Source organism: Carassius gibelio, chromosome B3 (genome assembly GCF_023724105.1).
Source record: "Carassius gibelio isolate Cgi1373 ecotype wild population from Czech Republic chromosome B3, carGib1.2-hapl.c, whole genome shotgun sequence".
NCBI classification, from domain to species: Eukaryota; Metazoa; Chordata; class Actinopteri; order Cypriniformes; family Cyprinidae; genus Carassius; species Carassius gibelio.
The window spans coordinates 46,972,845-46,994,527 of record NC_068398.1 but is presented as its reverse complement, the minus strand read 5'-3'; positions in this window follow the sequence as shown (position 1 = coordinate 46,994,527).

Sequence of the window (21,683 nt, the reverse complement as noted above, 5' to 3'; positions counted from 1 at the left end):
CACATGACCCAAATGTACCATGGTAAGAGCTCAAACAGTGACATGTAGATGAGGACAAGCATAGAAAATGTGTGTACAATTTAAAAATATTCTAATTTTATATTTAAAAAAAAAAACAAACATTGGAATTATTAAATTTCAAATATAAGCATCTGTTTCAAGTAACCTGGATTTATGTACAGGAATGTTTTGGTTGCTGGCATAAAATTCAGAATATTTCCCCACTTCACTTGTAATTTTTTTTGTAGCCCATTTTGTTACGCTACTTTATGTGAAGAGACAGCTGAAGTGTGTTGTGACCTGCTATTTCCAGTAGGTGGCAGCACAAAAGAAAATGTAATCACCAATGACTAAAGTTTACATATATATATATATATATATATATTTGTCAGAATCTATGAATATGGCACAAAGGGAACGAGTCAGTCTATTGTTCGTTATCTGTCTCGGCTCGGTGTTCATCTTCACAACAGTTCAGTCAGTGTACTGTTTGAGTAAATGAATTACTCCGGGATATTGGTTTGTTTGAACTCAGAGGGAGTGTCGGCCACATTAAAAAAGTTAACAGCTTAAGTCATTTGTGGATTAATGCGTATTAGAGATGCGAACCGTTTAAAACGATTCAGTTCGATTGGTGAACTGAATGATTCGGTCCTGCTTTGATTTGAATGATTCCAGCTGCTTTGATTTGAACTCTCTCTCACACAGACACGGAAGAGAAGACAATGCTGAATAAAGTCGTAGTTTTTGCTATTTTTGGACCAAAATGTATTTTCGATGCTTCAAAAAATTCCAACTGATGTCACATGGACGACTTTGATGATGTTTTTCTTACCTTTCTGGACATGGACAGTATACCGTACACACAGCTTACGTAAGAAGGCCTTACATGTTAGGAACAGCATAAGGGTGAGTTATTAATGACATAATTTTCCTTTTTGGGCGAACTAACCCTTTAAACAATCTCCCCCCTTTAAAAGAAAGGAAACCCACAAGAAAAGGTGTTGCTTACCTCATTCGTAGACCTCATCACTTCGGACACACACACAAACAAGGGTAAAGCAACAGGACATAAACCCCTGGACCTTTATGGTCCACAAGACCAGAACACGGAGCAGAATAGCCCTGCCCCACTTAGACTTGCTTCTTATAGTAAAGTGTAGTAAAGTAAAATGTAGCAGGTGTCATCAATGACAAGGCATCTCTCACTCAATGCCACCGGGCGTGTCTTCCCATTAGGAATATGCAAAAGTTAAAATGGAAACTGACTCCAAGGAATCCACAAATCATGATAAATTAATCTGGTCACATAAGCACCTTTATTTTTAAGAGATTTCACTGGGAAAAAACCAATCTGGCACAAGAGCTCAAAGCATCTCTAGAGCCCCTTTTCCCCTCTGAATAAGATAAAGAGCCCAAGGGTGGAAGTGCTTGGTCTAACAGAAACAGACTAACTCCAGGGTGCTGAAAACAGTCTGAAGTTTGCCAGGCTCTTTTTCTGAGTGCAGGCGCTGTTATCTAGCAACAGCCCACAGTGAAACGGTACAGGAAATCTCTGATTGCTGACTTCTGGTACATGCACTGATGGAATGACGGCTTCAAAAGGCACTATGAAAGAAAACCAGCGCTGTCTGTCTCTTCTTCATCTCAGGAGGCCGGAAGGTACGTGGGTGTCCATTGACTGGACAAAATGTCTCTATTTTCTTGTCGTTCTTTATTTTGACCTCACTTTATCTTTTCAGATTTGGATACTCTGACTGAATGGGTGTCATTGTGGCTGGATGCAGTCCTTTGAGATGCTAATGTCTCTGCAGACAGATGCCACCAATTACCAGGTAAACAAATTTACAGATTTAAACAAGAAACCTAAAGAAACAATCTTTAATATCTGTTTTCCTAGTATCTATGACTCGTAAAACCATAGTAAACCATGGTACATATTTACAGTATAGGCCACAACAGAACCAACATAATATTATGATTATGATATTATTGAGATCATGTAAAAAGTCGGAAATACCCATTTTTACACTTTTACACAAAATACTGACAGTGACTTTTTTTGAAAATGCAGATTTTACGTAAATTCAAGTTAAATGTCTTTACAGAGGTCCTACTTGCCAAAATCAATGCAGCCTTTAACGTGACACGAATAGTATTAATTACATCCTGCAATCGTTGTATTTGTTGCTTGCTCTACATGATATGGGAACTTCTTTCAACACTTAGCTCAGCAGACCTCTGTGATTGTTCCTGCAAGCTGAGCTGTCTTCTGGGAACCCAACTTATGTGTAGTTCCAGGCTTCACTGAAGTATCAACATTTTACATTAGCCTGTCCAGTGAAGCTGAGTCAGATCTTTTATGAAGCATTTTTAGCCATTTAGGGCGTTTGAAATAGAATAGGTCATCTGAAGTGAAATTACACCTAAAAAGCTCCCTGGGTATGATTCCTTTTCACTCACAACTCAAGAAATCCCTGGTAATCAGCCTCATGTGTGGCTAACCTCACTTTATAGGGGCCCGTGATGACAGGCCTCAGCCACTTTCTGGAAACAGTGGGCTCAGTCTCGTGAAATAGAGAGCTTTCAAAAACTCAGAATGATGAGAAAACTAATGAGAGCTCCATAATGGACATGAAAGATCACTGGGTCAGCGTTGATTTTTCTTGCATGATATTCAATATTTATTGGTGCATTCGAACTAAACTTATTTTTGGTGTCTTGAACTTACATTCCACCGTTGTTACCAGTCCTGCTGAAGCTGGTTTTACTGTCTGTTCCATATGTTTGTAAAACATTCACCAACGAACCTTATCTTGGCCAGGAGCCCACACAAATCCACATGACCCCAGGAGAGCTATGAGACATACCAGCCCAACGGCCATTCCTCTAAAGAGCCACAGGAACTCATCTTCCCCGGTGACCTGCCTCTCAGGCGCGACACAGAGGTCAAAACAAAGACCCTGCAGCGTTATCCAAACATGCCGAAAGCGATGTGCAGTTACGGCTGTCATTTCATCAGCCCCGCTATTCTTCCCTCATCCCTAAAAACATAAGGAGTGCAGATCTTTCATGTTTGTTGGATTAAAGGACAAGACACAACCTCCACAGACAATCAGGTTCCTCAAGAGGGAGATCAGTAAAGCGTGAGATGCTGCAAAACACATCTGGACTCCAGTCCCTCGGGGATGGATGTAGGATGGAACGGGTCTAGACGAAGATGAGGGTGGAGATGAGGAAACAGGGCCTCCAGGAACATGATACAGCATCCCACTCAGGAAAAGATCCAGAGCTGGGCTAGATAACCCAGTGGATGTGGCCTGGCTTGTTTTATTAAGGCATCATGTTTAATTCATGGAGCCTCGCTCTAAGAGAACACATGTGGCAAAGGCGCCGTCATATTCCAGAGATCTGCTTTCACAGAATGCAAAGTCCCAAATGAGGACACCTCTTGGTAACCTAAGGGAAATCTAATTTCGGAACGCTATTGAGCTCGCAGGACGATGGGTTTGGATTATGTCGATACCAAATTTAATGCCAAGCTTGGGAGGCCGGGAGTTGTGTGTGAATGTAAGTTTAGGAAGTCTTTGTTGACTCACTGACAGACTAATATCATTATCACAGATCAGAGTGTTTTATTTGTTTGTATAGCTCCCACTCCACATTGCAGCGTCCTCTAGACATCTCCATGAGCATTTCCCATTCACATCTGGCTTCTCTCTCTCTTTTGGGCTTGGACACTCACTTCCTCCCAGTGGTCACATGGTTGCATTTTGATGCTCATGCCTACTTCTGCCTTAGTTTAAAATCACATTCAGTTATTTTGTGTTTCCTTCAATGGTCAGAAGGTGCATCAGCTGTCGCATAATTTCATCCCAGCCCTTTCTGGACATGCCACCTCAGCAGGGAGTCGCCTCTGACATCCTGAGGCCACCTGAAAGTAGAGGAAGTCTCCAAATAAGGTTCTGGCCTCAAGGCTTGGTTTCCAGACAGGCAACTGCCATGCGGCCTGTGTGTGGTTTTGATATCCGTTCTGTTGCTCTACAGGAAGCAGAGGTCAACAGCAGGAGGAATCATCTGTTGATCATCTGGGATGCAGAATTGCTGGGCCCCTGTTTTGCCCCAACATTAAAACATTTCTGCAACAGCACACAAATGCCAAGAGACCAAAGAGGATGTTTTCCATCAGCTGGCTCCCAAATATTGTAAGATGCATGGCGGTAGACACCATTAGGATGTGATTTGAGACCATGGAAGTAACCGTGATCCATGTCCATGGAGACTCCTCAAAGGTATTCATTATTGGAGAGGAAGAGGGGTGCCTGCTAGGATCCCATCAGCAGAGCTATCAACATATCTGCAGTAACGTGTCTGGAGTAATGTACCAAATTCAAACGAGTGAAGATTTTCTTCAAGACAAGCCGCTGTCTAGAATTAAAAGAGAAATGCTACAAGTCTACATCCATGTCACCCAAATGTGGTTTTATTTTTTCCTCACATGCGAGAGAGATTAGGGGTGGCACAGGTTTCCTCACAAAAGGAGGCCTTTCAGTTTGGAGTTCGCATGTGTTTGGGTTTCCTCTGGGTGCTCTGGTTTCCCCACAATCTAAAAAGACTGAATTGGAGAAACTAAGTTGTGATTGTACATGTAAATGTGTGTGAGCCCTGTGATTGACAGGTGGCTCTAGATTGCCCTAGCATCTTACAGAGGATGAGCTGTTTGGGGAATGGATAGACGGATGGATGTGATGCAGAGATGGGTAGATTACTTATAAATTGTAGTCATTACTGATTCCAAATTACATGACAAAAATTGTAGTTAGTGTTAATGTAGATCAGTGTTTTGGGACAGTAAACATGACAGAAAGCCCTTGAGATCTTCCTCCAGCTCCCAGGAAGTCTCTGAAAGCTCTTTTTTTTAAACTGCCCATGTCTCAAGACATTCCCTATCACATCCCTCCTCCCACGCCAGCTCTCTAACTCCACCGTCCTAGACCTCTGAATCACTGCCAAAGCAAACACTTGTCCATGGGCGGCCAGGAGAGTGTAACTATGGCAACAGCATGAAGGCCGAAGCTCTGGAACTGAAGATTCAGATCAGCAAAACAAACAAAAGGCCTAGATTCAGAAGAACATAAGAGCTTTAGATGCAGGAACAGCTTTGCCTGTCTTACCCTATAAAATACCACACTGAACACACACACACTCGTGCTGTACTACTTCATCCTCTCTTATATGCTCAGTACAGTTATACAGTAGATACACAACCATGTTATAAAAACTGTACTGTAGAATATATATATCTCCCTTGCTGATTGTACACACGTTAGTTATAACTAGTAAGCTGTAAAGGTAGATAGCACTTTATGAGATTTTCATTTTATTTGCTAAATGTTTAACATAACTTTTTATTAAATTTGTTTAGAAAGTAGACATAATTACCTGACTGCATGAAAGCAATGCCAAATTCCAACAGTAAATGATATATAAATGTGTGTGTGTGTGTGTGTGTGTGTGTGTGTATATATATATATATATATATATATATATATATATATATATATATATATATATATATATATATATATATATATATATATATATATATAGTGCATGTAAAATGGTGCCAAAAGTATGGAAGCCCATTTCCAACACTGAATTAAAAGTTTAAAAAAAGTAATTGGAACTATTTATCTCGCAAATCTGACATCTTTCAGAATTGTTAGATGTAAACTTACAATTTTGACTTTTTTTCGAGGTTATATCTCGCAACCATGAATGTTTAAATTTCTCGCAATTCTGATTTTTTTTTTCTTGCAATTGCAATTTTACAATAGATCTTGCAATTCTGATGTAAACTTACAATTTCGACTTTTTTTTCGAGTTGATGAGTTGATGAATGTTTTCTATTTTCTTTTCTTTTTTTCTCGCAATTCTGATTTTTTTCTTGCTATTGCAATTTTCAAATATGTCTTGCAATTCAGATTTTTTTGTTTTACAAATGATGACTCAAATGTTATAATAATAATAGCGAAAATACTGTTCCTGCATCATATTAACTGATAAATGCTCTGACTTAAGAATGGTTTGCATTTCCACTTGCCAACTATTCCAGTAAGGTCATGTAGGGTCACATGTAATGCTGTACAGAGAACAAATGTAATATAACATAAATTGTTCAATTAATAAATCAAGATTTTCTCAGATGCATTTGACCATATTTGAGCTAAAAGTGTGATGGTCCAGTGTGCAATGAGAGTGTATTGCTGTAAACATGGTGATTCTGTTTCTGTGGCGTTAGATTTGCTGTGGACTGACTGCACCTGCCCTCAGCGCTGCATGCTGTTTTCTGTCACTCACCTCGTAACGCTGACAGCACTGCGCTATGGGCTGCTAATTGCTCCGTGCTCTGTTCACGCTAATTGTCTATAACTCAATGGCTTGTTGTCATTAATTCCTTGTAAAAATGTGTCATAAACGCGGAAGCTTAGGAACAAATGTTATGAGTGTTTGTTTGCCGTTTGTAATTCATGGCTTCTGTCTTTCAATAAGGCTTCTGTTCAGGGTTTTGTTTAACCTGCTACCTGTTTGCTGTTCACGGCTTTACATAAAATGCTTACTGTAAAGTATTATGAGTATATTTCATGGCATGACCTCAATTTGTAATTTTTAATAAAAACTCGTCTCTTCACAATCCGCTGCAAGCTCGTGTTCATCTGCCTTCGTTTTTGAATGTCATGTAAACATCTCCGTTTCATCACAACTTAACTTTAAAGAGGTTTCATGAGAATGCATTGTTCAAGCTAAACATTCTGATTAAATGAGTCAAAAGCTAAAAAGTATTGCAAAGGTATAGTCCAAGCTGACGCATTAGGAATCTTCACTCCATCACTGAATGAGAAACTGCTTCTCTTACAGTATTTCATCCTAATGTTTCTTGGTAATGTTCTTCACTTACAAGCAAAAAAATTGAAATAATGTAAGCACTGAAACAGAAGTGCACATTTTATAGCTACAGCGGGATTGTATGATCTGTAAATGTACAGCTCTATGAAGGGAGCTCTGGCAGTGCAGGAGATCTCATGCAGTTCGTTTGACTCCATACAAACAGCGATGACGTACGGCTCATGTCAGCCAGGTCAGAGCTGTGGGTGTTTAGAATGAGCAAAATAATGTGTGCTAATTAACAACAGCCACACTAAACAGATGTCTGATCTCACTAACTGAATGCAAATGTCTGGAATCGCTGTGATTAATTAGTCAGGTTTATGCTTGCTCAATGAATACTGAGGCTATTGCTCATACTCTGGGGGTTATTGATTTGAACAAAGCTCTATCCCTGGTGTACTTCAGTGTTAATTCGCTGCTTATTAATAGCCAGTGAGGTGGTTGATAAGTTTAGGTATTATAAAATATGGTCAAGAAAAATATGTGCTTTATAAGTACTAATAAAAAGCCAATATGCTAATAACAAACATGCTAATAAGCAACTAGTTAATAGTGAGAATTGCTCCCTAAAAGTGTTACCAAAAATTAAATAAAAATTTCAGCTATATTTCAAGGGAATTTGTAGTAAAATAGCTGAAAATGTACAGGTTTGAGTTGAGAAGCATTAACCACAGTTTATGAGAGTGGACTGTACACAGCAGTAATTCCTGATATTACATCCGCACAGGGAAAAACTCAACAGCTCTAATGAAAGTCACCATGGTCAGCAAACAATAATGAGTAGCTGTAATCTTACACTTCAATCACTCTAAATGCATTCATTTCAGATAACGCTCTTTCTCAAATGCTTCACCTATCAAACTCGCTTGCTGAAATACGTCGACTTTATTAGCACACAGCACACCTCTCAGAGCGATATGTGGTCGGCCACACACCATTAATGTGCTTCACGGGCAATTTTATTAAAGAAAACGCAAACAGAAAAGCAGCCACTTTATGGTGGATAATGGAAAACATTGCGGCTGCTAAATTTGAAGGAGCTCGGTGTGTTTGGTATCGCTCCATCTGAACTGGCCCTGCTCGAGGTTTGAACTACATACGACTTCAATCTAACATTGCAATTTCACCCTGACTGATTAGACGTAGCAAATTAAATATCTAATAGCTGTTATTAAAAACCACAGTCCGTGTTGTAAAAATGCACTGATGTGGTTTTACAATGACTTTAAATGCATCTCGGCAGTTAAAGAGCATGGCGTCACTGATAATGCGCTACACTTGGCTTTCTGAGCGAATGCCTTTGTTAATTGAGTTTGTACCGCTCACTAACTTAGCAAATCCACAATCAATTCTGTAAAAAACAGCAGGTTCATCTAGAACAGCGCGCTCCTTTATCATCTCCATAACGACTTTTAGTCATTCTCCTTGTAAGCCAGATGCAATATAAGGGCTGCGTTTTCTTCATTGCAAGTCAATTGCGAGGAACAGTGTGAAAACCCAGTGAAAACATGTGGTTTGAGCTGACGTCCAGCGCAGCATGTTTCTGGAATGGCTTCCAGCTGTGTGCGAGCCACTAATGGCACCTCAGCTCCTCTCCGCTGCTGCTATAAGAGCAGCCAAGCTTCTCCCACCTTTGAGAAAACCAGCACTTTTAAACTCAACTACTGTTGAGAACTCTCAAAATGTTTATAAAAGACTCAAAGCAAAAGCCTGTTGGGTGGGTAATACTGCCTAATGAAGCACTGAAGCACCATTAGAGTAAAGAGGATGAACATAACACTTCAAAATTGTGTAAACATTACATCTTCGATCATACTGCTAGGTCTAGTCCCTGACACATGGATATCTCAATGGGAGCTGTGATTTCAGTTCAGTTCAGTTCAATTTTATTTATATCACACATTTAAAAACAACCAAAGGTTGGCCAAAGTGCTTAACAATGTCCAGAAAACCTCACACACAAACCAGAGAAATCTAGTGAAAACATCACAATATCTCAGCCCGAAGTAAAAGCCAAGTAATACAGGTGTGTCTTAAAGGAACTGGTAGGACCTGCCACTAGAGGGCGCACTACCAAAACAATAACTATCGTGTGGTTTGATGACACTAAGAAGGAGCGTGGAATGATGGGATTTGTTGTCTTCTACCCAACCGCTGACGGCCATCAATCAGACGAAAAGATAAATCATTGATTTAACATGAGTTCAACAATTTGCGTTAGTAGATTAAATACAAAGTCAATGCAAAGACGTGATCAGACTATGGATCAGACGCATCCTCGTATGGGTCTAGAGACACGATGCCCTGCGTTTGGTGTGTATGCCCCATAATACTAATTTTGTTGATCGTTATAATAGCATATGTTTTCTGTAGAGATACGAATCAAAACAACTCACCTGTCGAGTAAAACAGATCGGCATCTCTTTCTAGTTCAAGTGTGTCGTGAAGCTACTACTGCATTGGTCCACGACACTGTTGTCATGTGGTTTCTTTTAAAATAAAAACAAACAAAAAAACAATTTAATCTTGAACTCAATCCTTAAGTGGACAGGAAGCCAGTGTAGTGTAGCTAAGACTGGGGTAATGTGCTCATCCATTTTAGTCCCAGTTAAAAGCTGAGGTGCTGCATTGAGGACTAACCGTAAGCGTTGAAGAGATGACTGATCCAAACCAACATATAAAGAGTCACAGTAGTCTAATCTAGATGTTATAAATGCATGAATAACACTTCAAACTCCTTACACAGCAGGTAGGGCTTGACTTTAGCCAACAGTCTCAACTGAAAGAAACTAGCTTTTACATCAGAACTAATGTGTTTTTCAAATTTAAATGCACTGTCAAAAATCACACTGAGATTCTTGGTAAATGGACGAATATACAAACTTACATTACCAAGTGCATCTATACAAGCACTTAAATCCCCAGGAAGACCAAACACAACAATCTCTTGTCTTGTTTTCATTAAGACAAAGAAAGTTCTGATCCAGCCATATTTTTAAATCTCTCAGACGATTAAGTCAGAAGACAGAAATCAAGGCAAATAAATTTGTACATCATCCGTATAACAGTGAAAGGAAATATTATGTTTCAAGGGCAGCATATGCAAAGAGAACAACATACTGTAGGGCCCAATACTGACCCTTGGGGGACGCCACAAAAAAGAGAGGGGAGCAGATGAAGAAAATTCATCAAGGTGAACAGACAAACTTCTGTCTGTCAAATCTGACTGAAACCTATTTAAGGGATATGGCCTTTAATGCTGACACACTGTTATAGTCTAGATAAAAGACTGCAGACTCCACAGCTAAAATAGAACTGTGACAGGGCTTAAAATCAATCATCTTCCATGAACAGAACTATCCAGTGTATAAACTGTACATTTATAACTTCACATTAACCCAAAACCAGGTTCAGAAGAAGGAAACCTTTGTTTGCTGCTCTTGAGTATCACTTTTTCAATAATATCATTGCATCATTACACTGTGAAGACGATTGCTATCAGTTTCTTATTCATAAAATACATATACTTTTGCCGTTGTCTATTACTTTTGCTTGTTTTGTCCTTTATTGCATATTGTTTTTATATTTACTGTCTTTTAATTTATTGTATATTATTTATATTTATTGACTTTGTAATTTATTGTTCTACCCTGTCTTTCATGTGAAGAGATGGATTTCATTGTAACTAGTACATATGATAATTAAGATCTTGAATCTTGAAGCTCAAACTTATTGATAATAATTGTCAAAATGAATAAGCAATAATAATAATAATAATTGCACTTGAAAAGTTCGCCCCTCTGCTGTAACCATGTACAGAAAATGAAATTAACGTTTTTTACAAATGCATGTCTGAAACTAGAGACACGACCGTGCTAAAAGCAGCACTTTACTCTCAGTTTCTTGAGAAGTACAGTCTGAAGGTGAAGTACAGATGACATTGTGTGTCTCATAAATGTGCATTAACTAATGCAAAGTTACTTTAATAACAGATGTTTTTATTCAGTTTGCGGAACAGATTTATCCATCACAGAAACACTCTCTGTGCGAGATACAGTGATCTCTGGCTCTTGATAACCCTTGGCTCTATTCTGACATATCATGACTCAGTCTAGATGAGCTCCTGCGGCTGTATTTGCTCTCCGCAGCGGAGCTAGAGTGCTCCCATCAGGTCTTCAGCTGTATTACACTCATGGCTTTGATTCGATTAGAGTTCACTGAATGTTCTCAGGCTGATCCACTGCTATTAGAACGAAACTCAATCTGTGTTAGTCCTTAGTAACAGCAGCCTGGCATTAATGAACAATTAAATCAATAAAATAAACATACCTTAAGTTAATTTAAAATAACTAACAAGTTATTTTATTGTTAACTAGTTTATGTGAGAAAAGTTCAAGTATATTTTCCAAATATACTTTGTAATAGTATACTAATATTATTGTAGTAGTTGTATACTGTTCATGAATTTACTGTTCAAACATTGAATAAAGTGAATATTTCAGGCAAGATATAAAAGCTATTGGCTTATGGATATTTTTACTGAACATGAACTAAGTACTGTATAGGGTTCACTTAAAGAAAACTTAGTATACCTGCAGTATAACAACTAATTATAAACTTTTATAAACTAAAAGTAGGTCAACCTGCTCCAAAGAAGAATTGAAGAGCTACACATACAAGTACACTAAAAATGCACTGATATTACTATACTTACTGCATAAACATACTTGAACATACTTGAAAAATGAACTTTGTGAGTAAAGTTATTTCTTAAACCTGAGCGTTTAATTTTCTAAATTGTATGTAAAACACAAATTGGAGAACTGGATGTTGGAGCCAATATGTGTGAGAAAGTGTTTAATAAGCTACTCTATTAAAACAGTGAAAACCACAGCAAGCCAAGTATACTATACGTACAATACTTCATTGTACTTTTCTATAGAATATTCTGTATGCTTGTCCGTATCATTCACCTTGACATAGTCACCACTGATAAGCTACTTCTAAATGCATAAATTTAATTTTAATTTTAAATATGCAGAAACTTTCATTTTCACATTTTCAACAAAAAATCGTAGCAAAACAGCTTTACAGAAAAGTGCTACACAAATAAGCATGAATTGAAAATCGAGCTACTCCTAAACATAAATGGTTGCAAAACAGAATGTAATCCAAGTTTACTTAAGCATAATTTTGCAAAGTTTATCTCTGTTTATCTTATATAAAGAATAGCCTGAAAGTATACACTCTTGCACACTTGAGTAATTTTCTTTATTGTATGTTAGAATGGCTTGATTTTGACTGACGAATGTTTACGAGTGCTGGTTGTCTGTGCTGTGTGTGTGTGTGTGTGTGTGTGTGTGTGTCCGGTCATATCTGCCTCTGTTGTGTAGCCTTGACACTGAAGCAGAGAAGTGTTTCTCAGCAGTTCCTCCCCTCCGCTCTGCCTTCATTCATCCCTGTCAGGGTTTTCTCGATGTGTGTATGATACAGAACAAGGTTACACACATTGTGTTCAACCACAGAGCTGTTCACAGGTTTCTCTCCAGATTCTGGTTCACGTTGACAGATAAAGCATGATTGGGTCACGTGATTCACTTGTGATGTTGATTTTGTCAGACTGTGGATCCAGCTCTGTGGCCAGCGTCGGGTTCCTGGATGTTCATCTGAATCCACGAGGAGAGCGGTCCATCAGAGTAACACGTGTGCTAAAGCCATCATCAGACGATCTGTGCACTTCAGAAGGACATGCTCTCAGATTTATGAAATATTATTTTTAAGATCGTCTGCATAAAATGGTTTACAGAGCTACTTCAGAAAGTAACACCGAATTCACCTTCAGTGATGTACTTCCAGTTTCACACAGAATCTAAGTCTACCTGAACCACTACATAATACAAGTCCTATAAATTCAATGTGTTTTTAATTACATGTAAAATAGGTGTATATATATATAGCGTTTTTGTAGTTAATGCTTCAAAACGTGCAGAAACTCTCCCTAATATATATTTAACTGTAGCATTTTTTTAATAATTACAAAAGGAAAAACTCCTATGTTTTGCATTAGTCTATCCGAGACTTCTCCTTGCACTTGGTTATCATTACTCTCTTGTTGATTTTGATTGCTTCTGTTGTAAAGCGTCTGCTAAATGAGCAAATGTAATTAGTGAAGCCTTCTCTCTTCAGGCCGCTGGGTTCAGGTGTTATCGCGGTGGAGGTTGGGAGTTATCAGAGCAGTTTATCAGCGTCTCCTCCAGACACACACGGCTCTGAGTCTGTGATAGCACAGCGTACATGAGTCATGTGTATCACATCCCTTCCGGCAGCACACAGATAACCAGCAGCTCCACAACACCACTTTCCTTCAGCTGCATCAGAGAACATCAATCAGCTTTATTAACATGACACAGACTGGAGAGGAAAACTGCTAACTCCCCTTTATTTCTACAGCACTTTATCAGACACAGATTGTGTCAAGTCAGCTTTACAGTGTCAAACAGAAACATTGTGTGTCATTAATGCAAACAAAATTCAATTCTGTTGTAAAACAGACCTTCTTTAAAACTCTCCTCAGGATTCACAGATGCTTCGTAAACATCAGATTTAATAGCTGAACATCTGTAGGTTAATGAATTACAATCATTCTTAAACATGGGGCTCATGCACACTTTCACAATTTGCACAAAACTATAAATTACAGCTACGTCAATCACATGTGTCCAGGAACAATAATACACAAGCTACAGCTGTCTCATCACATTAGAAAATACACTTACAATACTTAACATAACTGACATGAAATTTATAAAGTTAGTTATACTATTAATCGCATACACTTTAAAAATTATTATTATTATCTGATTTAAATTGCTCAACCATTAAATCATAGACAAAGAGAGTGTCTTGTTAAGAATTCTTAACAATGTCAAGAAAAGTTAACACTGTAATCTGTCCTGGTCTATTTCCCTCAGTCTGGACTACTATATGTTTACATGCAGTACACAAGCTACTGTAGAGAAGAATATCATATTTTGGTGTATACTGCCCTCTTATGGTGTGAAGCTGTAAATATGAGCACTGTAATTTCAACAAGACCTTAGTAGACTTTGTTACCAAAAGAGATCCAAGGATTAAAATACAGTGGATTGGCAAAATACATCTCATAAATTGTTTCGTTCTCGGGGCTTTAGTTATATTATATTAATTAATGGATCATTAAAAAACGTTCATAGGCTTGAGATTTTGCTAAAAAAAAAAAAAAAAATTACATTAAATGGTCTATGCAGGATCAAAAATATCTTAATTTGTGTTCTGGAAGATGAACAAAGGTCTTTTTTCATTTTGGGGTGAAAAAATCCTTTAACTGTATTTTACCAAATATGAGTCATGACATTTGATTATTGAATGCATTCATTAGTAGGCTATACCATTACAATCATTTAATTTACATTACTGCTAATTAATGACAATTAGGGTTGGGTATCGTTTGAATTTTATCGACTCCGTTTCCGCTTGTTGATTCAGATTCTTATCGATTCCTATTTTCGATTCCAATAAGATAAAAATCCAATATAAAAAAATTAAGTCAAACATTTAGATGTCAAACATGTATTCTGTCTTTTTACAGCATTCTGTTGCAGCTGAATAACATGAGCAAAAATCAGCAGCTTACAAAACACTGCAAGAGGAATTTTGCCTGTGCTTTAAAAAAAAAAATACCATAGAAAAAAAAAAAAAAACTAGATTAATATAAATTTCAAATATAAAGTGTTAAAGACAAGTAAACAGTCAGTTATAAGATAGGAACAAACAATTCAATTAGCAATATCATAAATAAATACAACTAAACAAAATTTCCAACTAAACAACTAAACAAAATATAGAAACAAATTAAAAGTTTAAAACACTGCATAGTTTTCTTTTTATGAATAAAATAAAGAATAATCAATTAAAGTTATTAAATATATTCAGTCAAGATCAGTGAATGGTTTTCTTTTGTTCTTTGATTAACATTAATGACAGCCAGCGCGTTTATTAGGCTGTTGTCTCTTTAAGCAAAAAGATCGGACACAAACCGGGAACCTGCAGCGCGACCGCAGACCGCTGCTCTCTGTGCACGCGCTTGTGCTTCACGTGCGCTGCACAAAAACAAGGCGCAAATTATTTCCGCTCCTGGACTTAATCAAACTGAAATGCGAACGCAGGAATCGTTAAGCAGAATCGAAATGCACGTGTCTTATCGTATAACCGGTTCTTAGAAATTTGCGATACCCAACCCTAATGACAATATAAGGCCACTGGCTCTCCGTGAATTAGAGAAAATGCTCTTCATCAAAAGGTTTCTTAACGATGTGGAGAAGCTATGTCACCACTTTCAGACATCATCGCTGGAGGCTTTCCACAGCTTGAACGCTCACCAAAAAACGTTGTGCAGGTAATTCAAAACAGTATTTCAAAAATAACCTTTAGCGTCCTACAACCCTAGTGAAAAATAAATATACTTAAATGTATTTGAAAGGTGGAGTCCTTACTCCTCTAACCCTGGAACACGCAGAAGACCACGTTAATACCAACCGTCCTTCCTGAGGATTCAGGAGCCTCACGACCGGGCTCCGGCAATCGCCCAAAAAAATAGGCACCAGGCGCCCACCCTCCACTCCACATCCGCATTGAAAATCAAGGTAAATACAGTGTAGCAACTATTATGATAGTGTTCAATACTGCCATGTTGCGTAAAACCTTTTTTAACAGCCATCAAAGTAAATGCTAGACAGTAACAGAGTAGCTTTACTGTACTTAGGTACATTATTCCAATATCTGTACTGTACTGGAATATATATATATATATATATATATATATATATAGTTCATATATTCAAATGAACATTTTAGTGCGAGGCTCCAGCGTACCGTGATACTTTATTATACAAGTACTTCATTTGTGTACTTCGTCAGAGTTTAGAGTTTAGTTATCATGTTGTTTAACAAATAAAAATAAATTAAAAAATTTTTGTTTAAAATGAAAGAGTTTGGTGCTGGCAAGGGGGGTGGTGGGGTTTGGGGGGGACATGCAGCGACACGTTACACCTGTTGCACTGTCCCAGGACAGCTCCTGGGTGCAGATTCCATTCGGGGGAAAACAGAGTACAGTAACCTAAAATTGCCATGGGGTGACGTGAGTAATCCTCAATCCCCGAAACAAGGATAAATGGATGCTTATAGTCATCGATAGAAAAATGGCAGGTACTCATTTAAAGAATATAATTAGACTTTCTTCTTCTTCTTTCTCTTTTTGTGGTGAATCAGCTTTTTCCCCATGAAAGTGTAATTTCCTGTGTAATGGTAATGATTTTTATTTTTTTAAATGAATTACATTTCTGCCCTTTGTTGGCATATGCTGATGTCCTGATACCCATAATTGGAGCTCAACAAACAATTAATGCTCGGAAAAAAGATTGAATCACAACTAATAAAATCAGTTTTGAATTTTATATAAACATGTTCAATAAAGTAAGAAAATATTTGTTTTTACAAGTTTTTAATGATACAAAACAAACTTCAAAACTACAAAATAAAACATATACAGCAATGCTAAAATGACATGTGTTTCTCGGCGCTTAGAAGTACTGCTGGATCCTGACTGCATCATGGCAGAGGACCGTCCCACGACACAACACTCAGAGCAGGAGATAGACATACTGTACAGGGATGCCTTCCATGAGGCAGGAGAAGAAAACATAAATCTTTGGATGCTTTCTACCGCCACGGTGGCATAGAAAATTTCTTCTCCTTCAGCCACACCTTGGTCTTTGCTGGCGGGGGCTTCTTGCTCAACATCTGTGTTATCACCGCAGACATTGCACACCCACATCCAGTGTTTAACACCGAGACGGCAGCAAGAGCGAACGCTGCCCAAGTGATTAACCAGATTCTAGATGTGTTCACACTGCACCTCTAGTCTTTAAAAATCAACATCAACCAGCTCGGCCAAATCAACGCAAAAAGGCACAAATTATCAGTCCAATTTGGATCAGCATCCAATGACACTAGACAGGCAGCTCGCGGGGGTTTTTCAGGGGGGACCCTACTCATAGCTGACATTTGTACAGATTTATGCAAACACCCCGCATGTGCACATGTCGTTGATCAGGCACCCGGTCACCAGGGTCATCGTGACGTGCGGTCTGCACAACAAGCAGCACGAGAGGTGCTCCAGAGGGCCAATCAGCGCTCACATGGACGACTTGGCCAGAAAGATTTCCCACGCACGGATAGAGGAAGTCTTTCTGCTAGAAGGTACATTCCCATTCATGCTCAGACCAGATGAGTTCTTCTGCCCAGCAGCAATGCAGCACCTCCTTGAGGAGACCCCCTTGCTCCTACCGTTTCAGGACAACGAACACCAGCTGGGCCTCCGGCACATGGTGAAGCCACCTGACCGACACCCTTCAGTCACTTTTCAGCAAGAATCAGGGAAAAGGTGCTTCACCCAAAGTTGGAGCTCTCTGCAGTGAAATGGCACTCAAGGAGCTGTTCTATGTGTCGTCAGTCTGCACCATACTCCATGGGGACAAACTCAAGTGATGCCAACAACCTGAAAAAGCAGAGGGGCTTCCTGGGCCCACGGGAAGCGCAAGCATCTGCGACTCGCCACCGCTTCTTAAATTATGGATCAGAGAATCCCATTAAAATACAGAGGATCAAGAGGCTATTTCCTCTGACTGACACTTTACAGGCGTCCCCGGCAGTGGTGGGTGAGGACCTTCTTTAAGTGCTCCTAGCAGACCTTCACAAAAGGAACGACAGAATAAGTACAAAAGTGCTCAAAGACCAGACACCTCCATTCATGGCTACAATATTTGGGTCCAGGACCAAGCAGCAGATTTGCAAAGAGCTGTCAAAAGTCTTCAACCATCCTTTGACTTTCGGGAGGACAGTTGAGTCGGCACAATCCGTGGGGCACAATGTCTCCCAGTGTCTGTTCGAGGTGTGTTAAGTTAGAATTACACTTGGAATTTCAATAACCTTTTTTTAATAAAAAAACATTACTTACATTATTACATAAAGTTACATTTGAAAACATCTACTATTGCCTGTATTATTTATTCAAATGTCTTTGCAATGATAACTGGTAATTGATTTGGCTGAACGTCAGCTCTTTGGGAAAATAATGTCATTCTCCAGTTTCGGTTAATTATGTATTGATTCATTCTGTTGTAAGAATCAGTAGTTATTAACTTAATTAAATTATCTATGTAAAAGTGTGCGAAAAAACAAAAACAATACTCTAATCTACTCACCTTCAGGCATATGCCCTAGAGCAGTGTTTTTTAATTAATTTTTAATAATATAGGCCTATATGTGCCTAAAGTTAAAAAGTTATATTTGTTTTGCTCCAACAACATAGTTATTGTTATTCGTTACCTGTCCTTTATAACTTCTTGGGAAAAAGACATTTGTCTGTAAACTGATTAAAAAATTGTTGCATGTTTAAACGTGAAGCGCTCTATAATTTCGTTCACATTATTTAGGCCTAATTATCCTAAAACAAGAAACGAATAAATTAAACCTGCACTATTTAGCTAAATCTTTAAACTCTAAAGAATAGGTGGATTAATAAAACGTCCTCATGATTAAACTCAAGTTCTCTCATTATAATCAACAAAATACACACGATGTAAATACAGAGCTTCATTAACTGACAACTTAAGTGCCCTACTTAAATTCAATATTTAAATGACAAAGACATTTTTCAAAATGAGTTTTAATATAGTTCTTTATCATTCATTTACCAGTCAAATGTATAACTGAGATAAGACTATAAAAAAAACTGTAAAGTTATTACATTAATGCTGGAAAGACCTTTATTTTCTTATTTTATTTATTTGTTAATACTAGCCCATCATGCATCTAACCATCCACTCAGCTTTAAGAGCTGTTCAGATTAAAACTGGCAGCTCAGCAGTGAGTCAGTGTCATGGATGGAGGACCTGTTAATGTTTTTTCTAGTTTAGATTTCCATCTCGTTATGCCGCTGATATGATACGTTATGCAAGCAATGCTTAATTCTGTTCAGTCTGTGGTGTGAAAAGGTTGCATTAGCACATTAGCACAAGCAAAACATGGTGAGGTCAAAGTGTCTGAATAATTTTTGGTCCCATTTTTTTCTATCAATTTCTATCAAACTTCTACTTCAAGTTTTTTTTTTTTTGTATAATATGTCACAGTTTTTATTTATTATTTTACTCACATACCTAAATTAATTATAGTGTCTCGCACCTACTATTAAAACTTTTTTATTTTAATATAATATTGCTCGGTGCGCCCACCGTCCTTGAAAATGGATGGTGGGAAAGATTTACTTCAAAACTTCAGATTTGGAGGGAAGACTACTAGAGCAGCAAAAATGTACATTTCTAATTATGTTTCCCACAGTACTACAGCCTTTATTAAATGAATATTATGTTACCAAAAATAATAAAATATATTATCTTTTGTTGAATAAATGCTTTGAAATTGGAATTTTTAAACATCGATTGCGGGCGATGTCCACTTAGCACCACCCTCACCTGAGACATGCAGCAGAGATCACTTATGTAATGAAGTTTTCACATTGGTTGGCGTTTTTTATTTTTTATTAATCAATGCAAATTGTTTGCCCTTTTTGTCTTCAGAAAGATATGGAAACGTTATTCACTAATGTTTCAAATGGTTCATGCTTAACTCACATGCCATAGTTAATATCACGACACAATCATGCCTAATTTGCATTCGCTCTTTATTAAAGCAGCAATTAACTTGGATTTTAACCACATTTCAGACAGGACCACTTTGGTAATTTTACTTGAGTTTATTGAACACAATTTATCTTTGGCGGTATGGTTCCTTATGGGGGTTTTGCTCCCAGAATAATTGAACATACAAGAGCTTTAACATTAACCCACCGGAACCATGAATTTAGAAATAGATGACAATTAAGACTTTTAATAAAGTCTTTAAAGCAAACAGTGATAATCATGTAGATGTGGCAGTGGTACGTCTATCCTGTAGCCTCAATTAAAATTGATTACGATCAATTAAAACATTTCAAGTCACTGGAGGCTCACCTGCAGTTCACAAATGGATGGGTGCAAGATCTGCAAATTAAACGTGGAGAAAACAATCGTTAATGTTAAAGTTAATGTTAACGTTAACCAAGCATCAGTGGTGACACACACACTTATCAGATTCTCCGAGCTATGACGCTTGTCTATGCGGCTTTGTTACATATTGTCTGTGTATCCTTATGAAAAAAGAATACTTATATTGTTCATACTGTACATACTTTTAAATGAAAAAGTATTCATTTGATTTAATATTATTTATTTTTTAGATGTTCTGCACTTCTGCACTTGTATTTATTAACTAATCCATGTTCTGTACACATTCTTATTGCGCGTTAATGTGAGACACATACAAACACACACACACCATACACAACATGTCTCATCATAACTATGTACATCAATTTCATGTTGCACAATTTATTGTTACTGTGAATTATCTAAACAACTGCCATAATATATTATTCACCAAATTGAAAAAATGTCAGCGGGAGCGGGCGGAAGCGGGAATATAATTTTATCCCCAACTTTATACACAAATACAGCCTACCTTTTATATACATAATATAATCTAGGGGTGTGCGATATGAAGATTTTTGATCGTGGACGATAAAAATGTCTCTACAATCTGCTTTTGAAGAAATATCATAGTATTGTGCTCATTAACATCTGCTTTTAAATGTTTCTTTTGCGCGCTGCTCTGACTTGTGCTTTTACTGAGTGCTGCATACACCCGATCAGAGTATGTGAGTGGAGCAGAGTATCTGACTGGAGCAAGAAGCGGATCTTTTTAAAAGTCGGAGCGTCGTGGTTCTCACTCACTCCATCACGAGTACAACTGGATCTCTCCGATCAGAAGGTTATAATGACGGCAATAACCGAGCAAGAAGTTAAAGGCTAGTTCTCAAGGAGTTTGTCTGTTCCTTTTACTGATTATTTTCGGGTTAAAGCATGATTTAAACAGATTCAGCACATTCACACGCAATCGCTTTAACAATAATACATTCAAACAAATGTAATCTTACAGTGCTACTTCATCTGTATCCGATTAGAAATCTGAAAGAAATGCATTAATCTGTGGATAAAATAACTGATGAAAATGTAGTTATTTTCATCACAAACAAAATTTGCACAGCAGAAAGCAGGAATTATAGCCTACCTTTTAATGCTGACAGTGTTATTAGTTTGGCGTGTGGTAGGAAAAAAGGTTTGCACAATAGCACATTTTTTTAAATATAGGCTACGTTTTGAACATAACATTGAAATACAAACATGCTGAAATACTTTATCCATGGAGCGAGTGCGGAGCGGTGCTTCAGTGAGCGCGGAGGGATATTGTTGTTAAAATGCTATCATTTTCAATACTGTCATTTTTAGTCAACAAGATAAAAGTAATCTATCTTTCGAATCAGTTTACGTTTATTTGTGTGCACAGAATAACAACGGAATGCTGTGCTTCTGTAAAATAAAGCAAACAAGATGCAGTTTCTGCTGTCTGGGTCATGTGAACTTGAGCGAGAAACTTCGAAACTCTGTGTATGAAAAATAAATCTATAGAGAGTGAACTGTCTACATTCAAATTAGAATTAAGATGGCTTACAGTTCATTAAAATAAAAAAATTCTAAATTTCT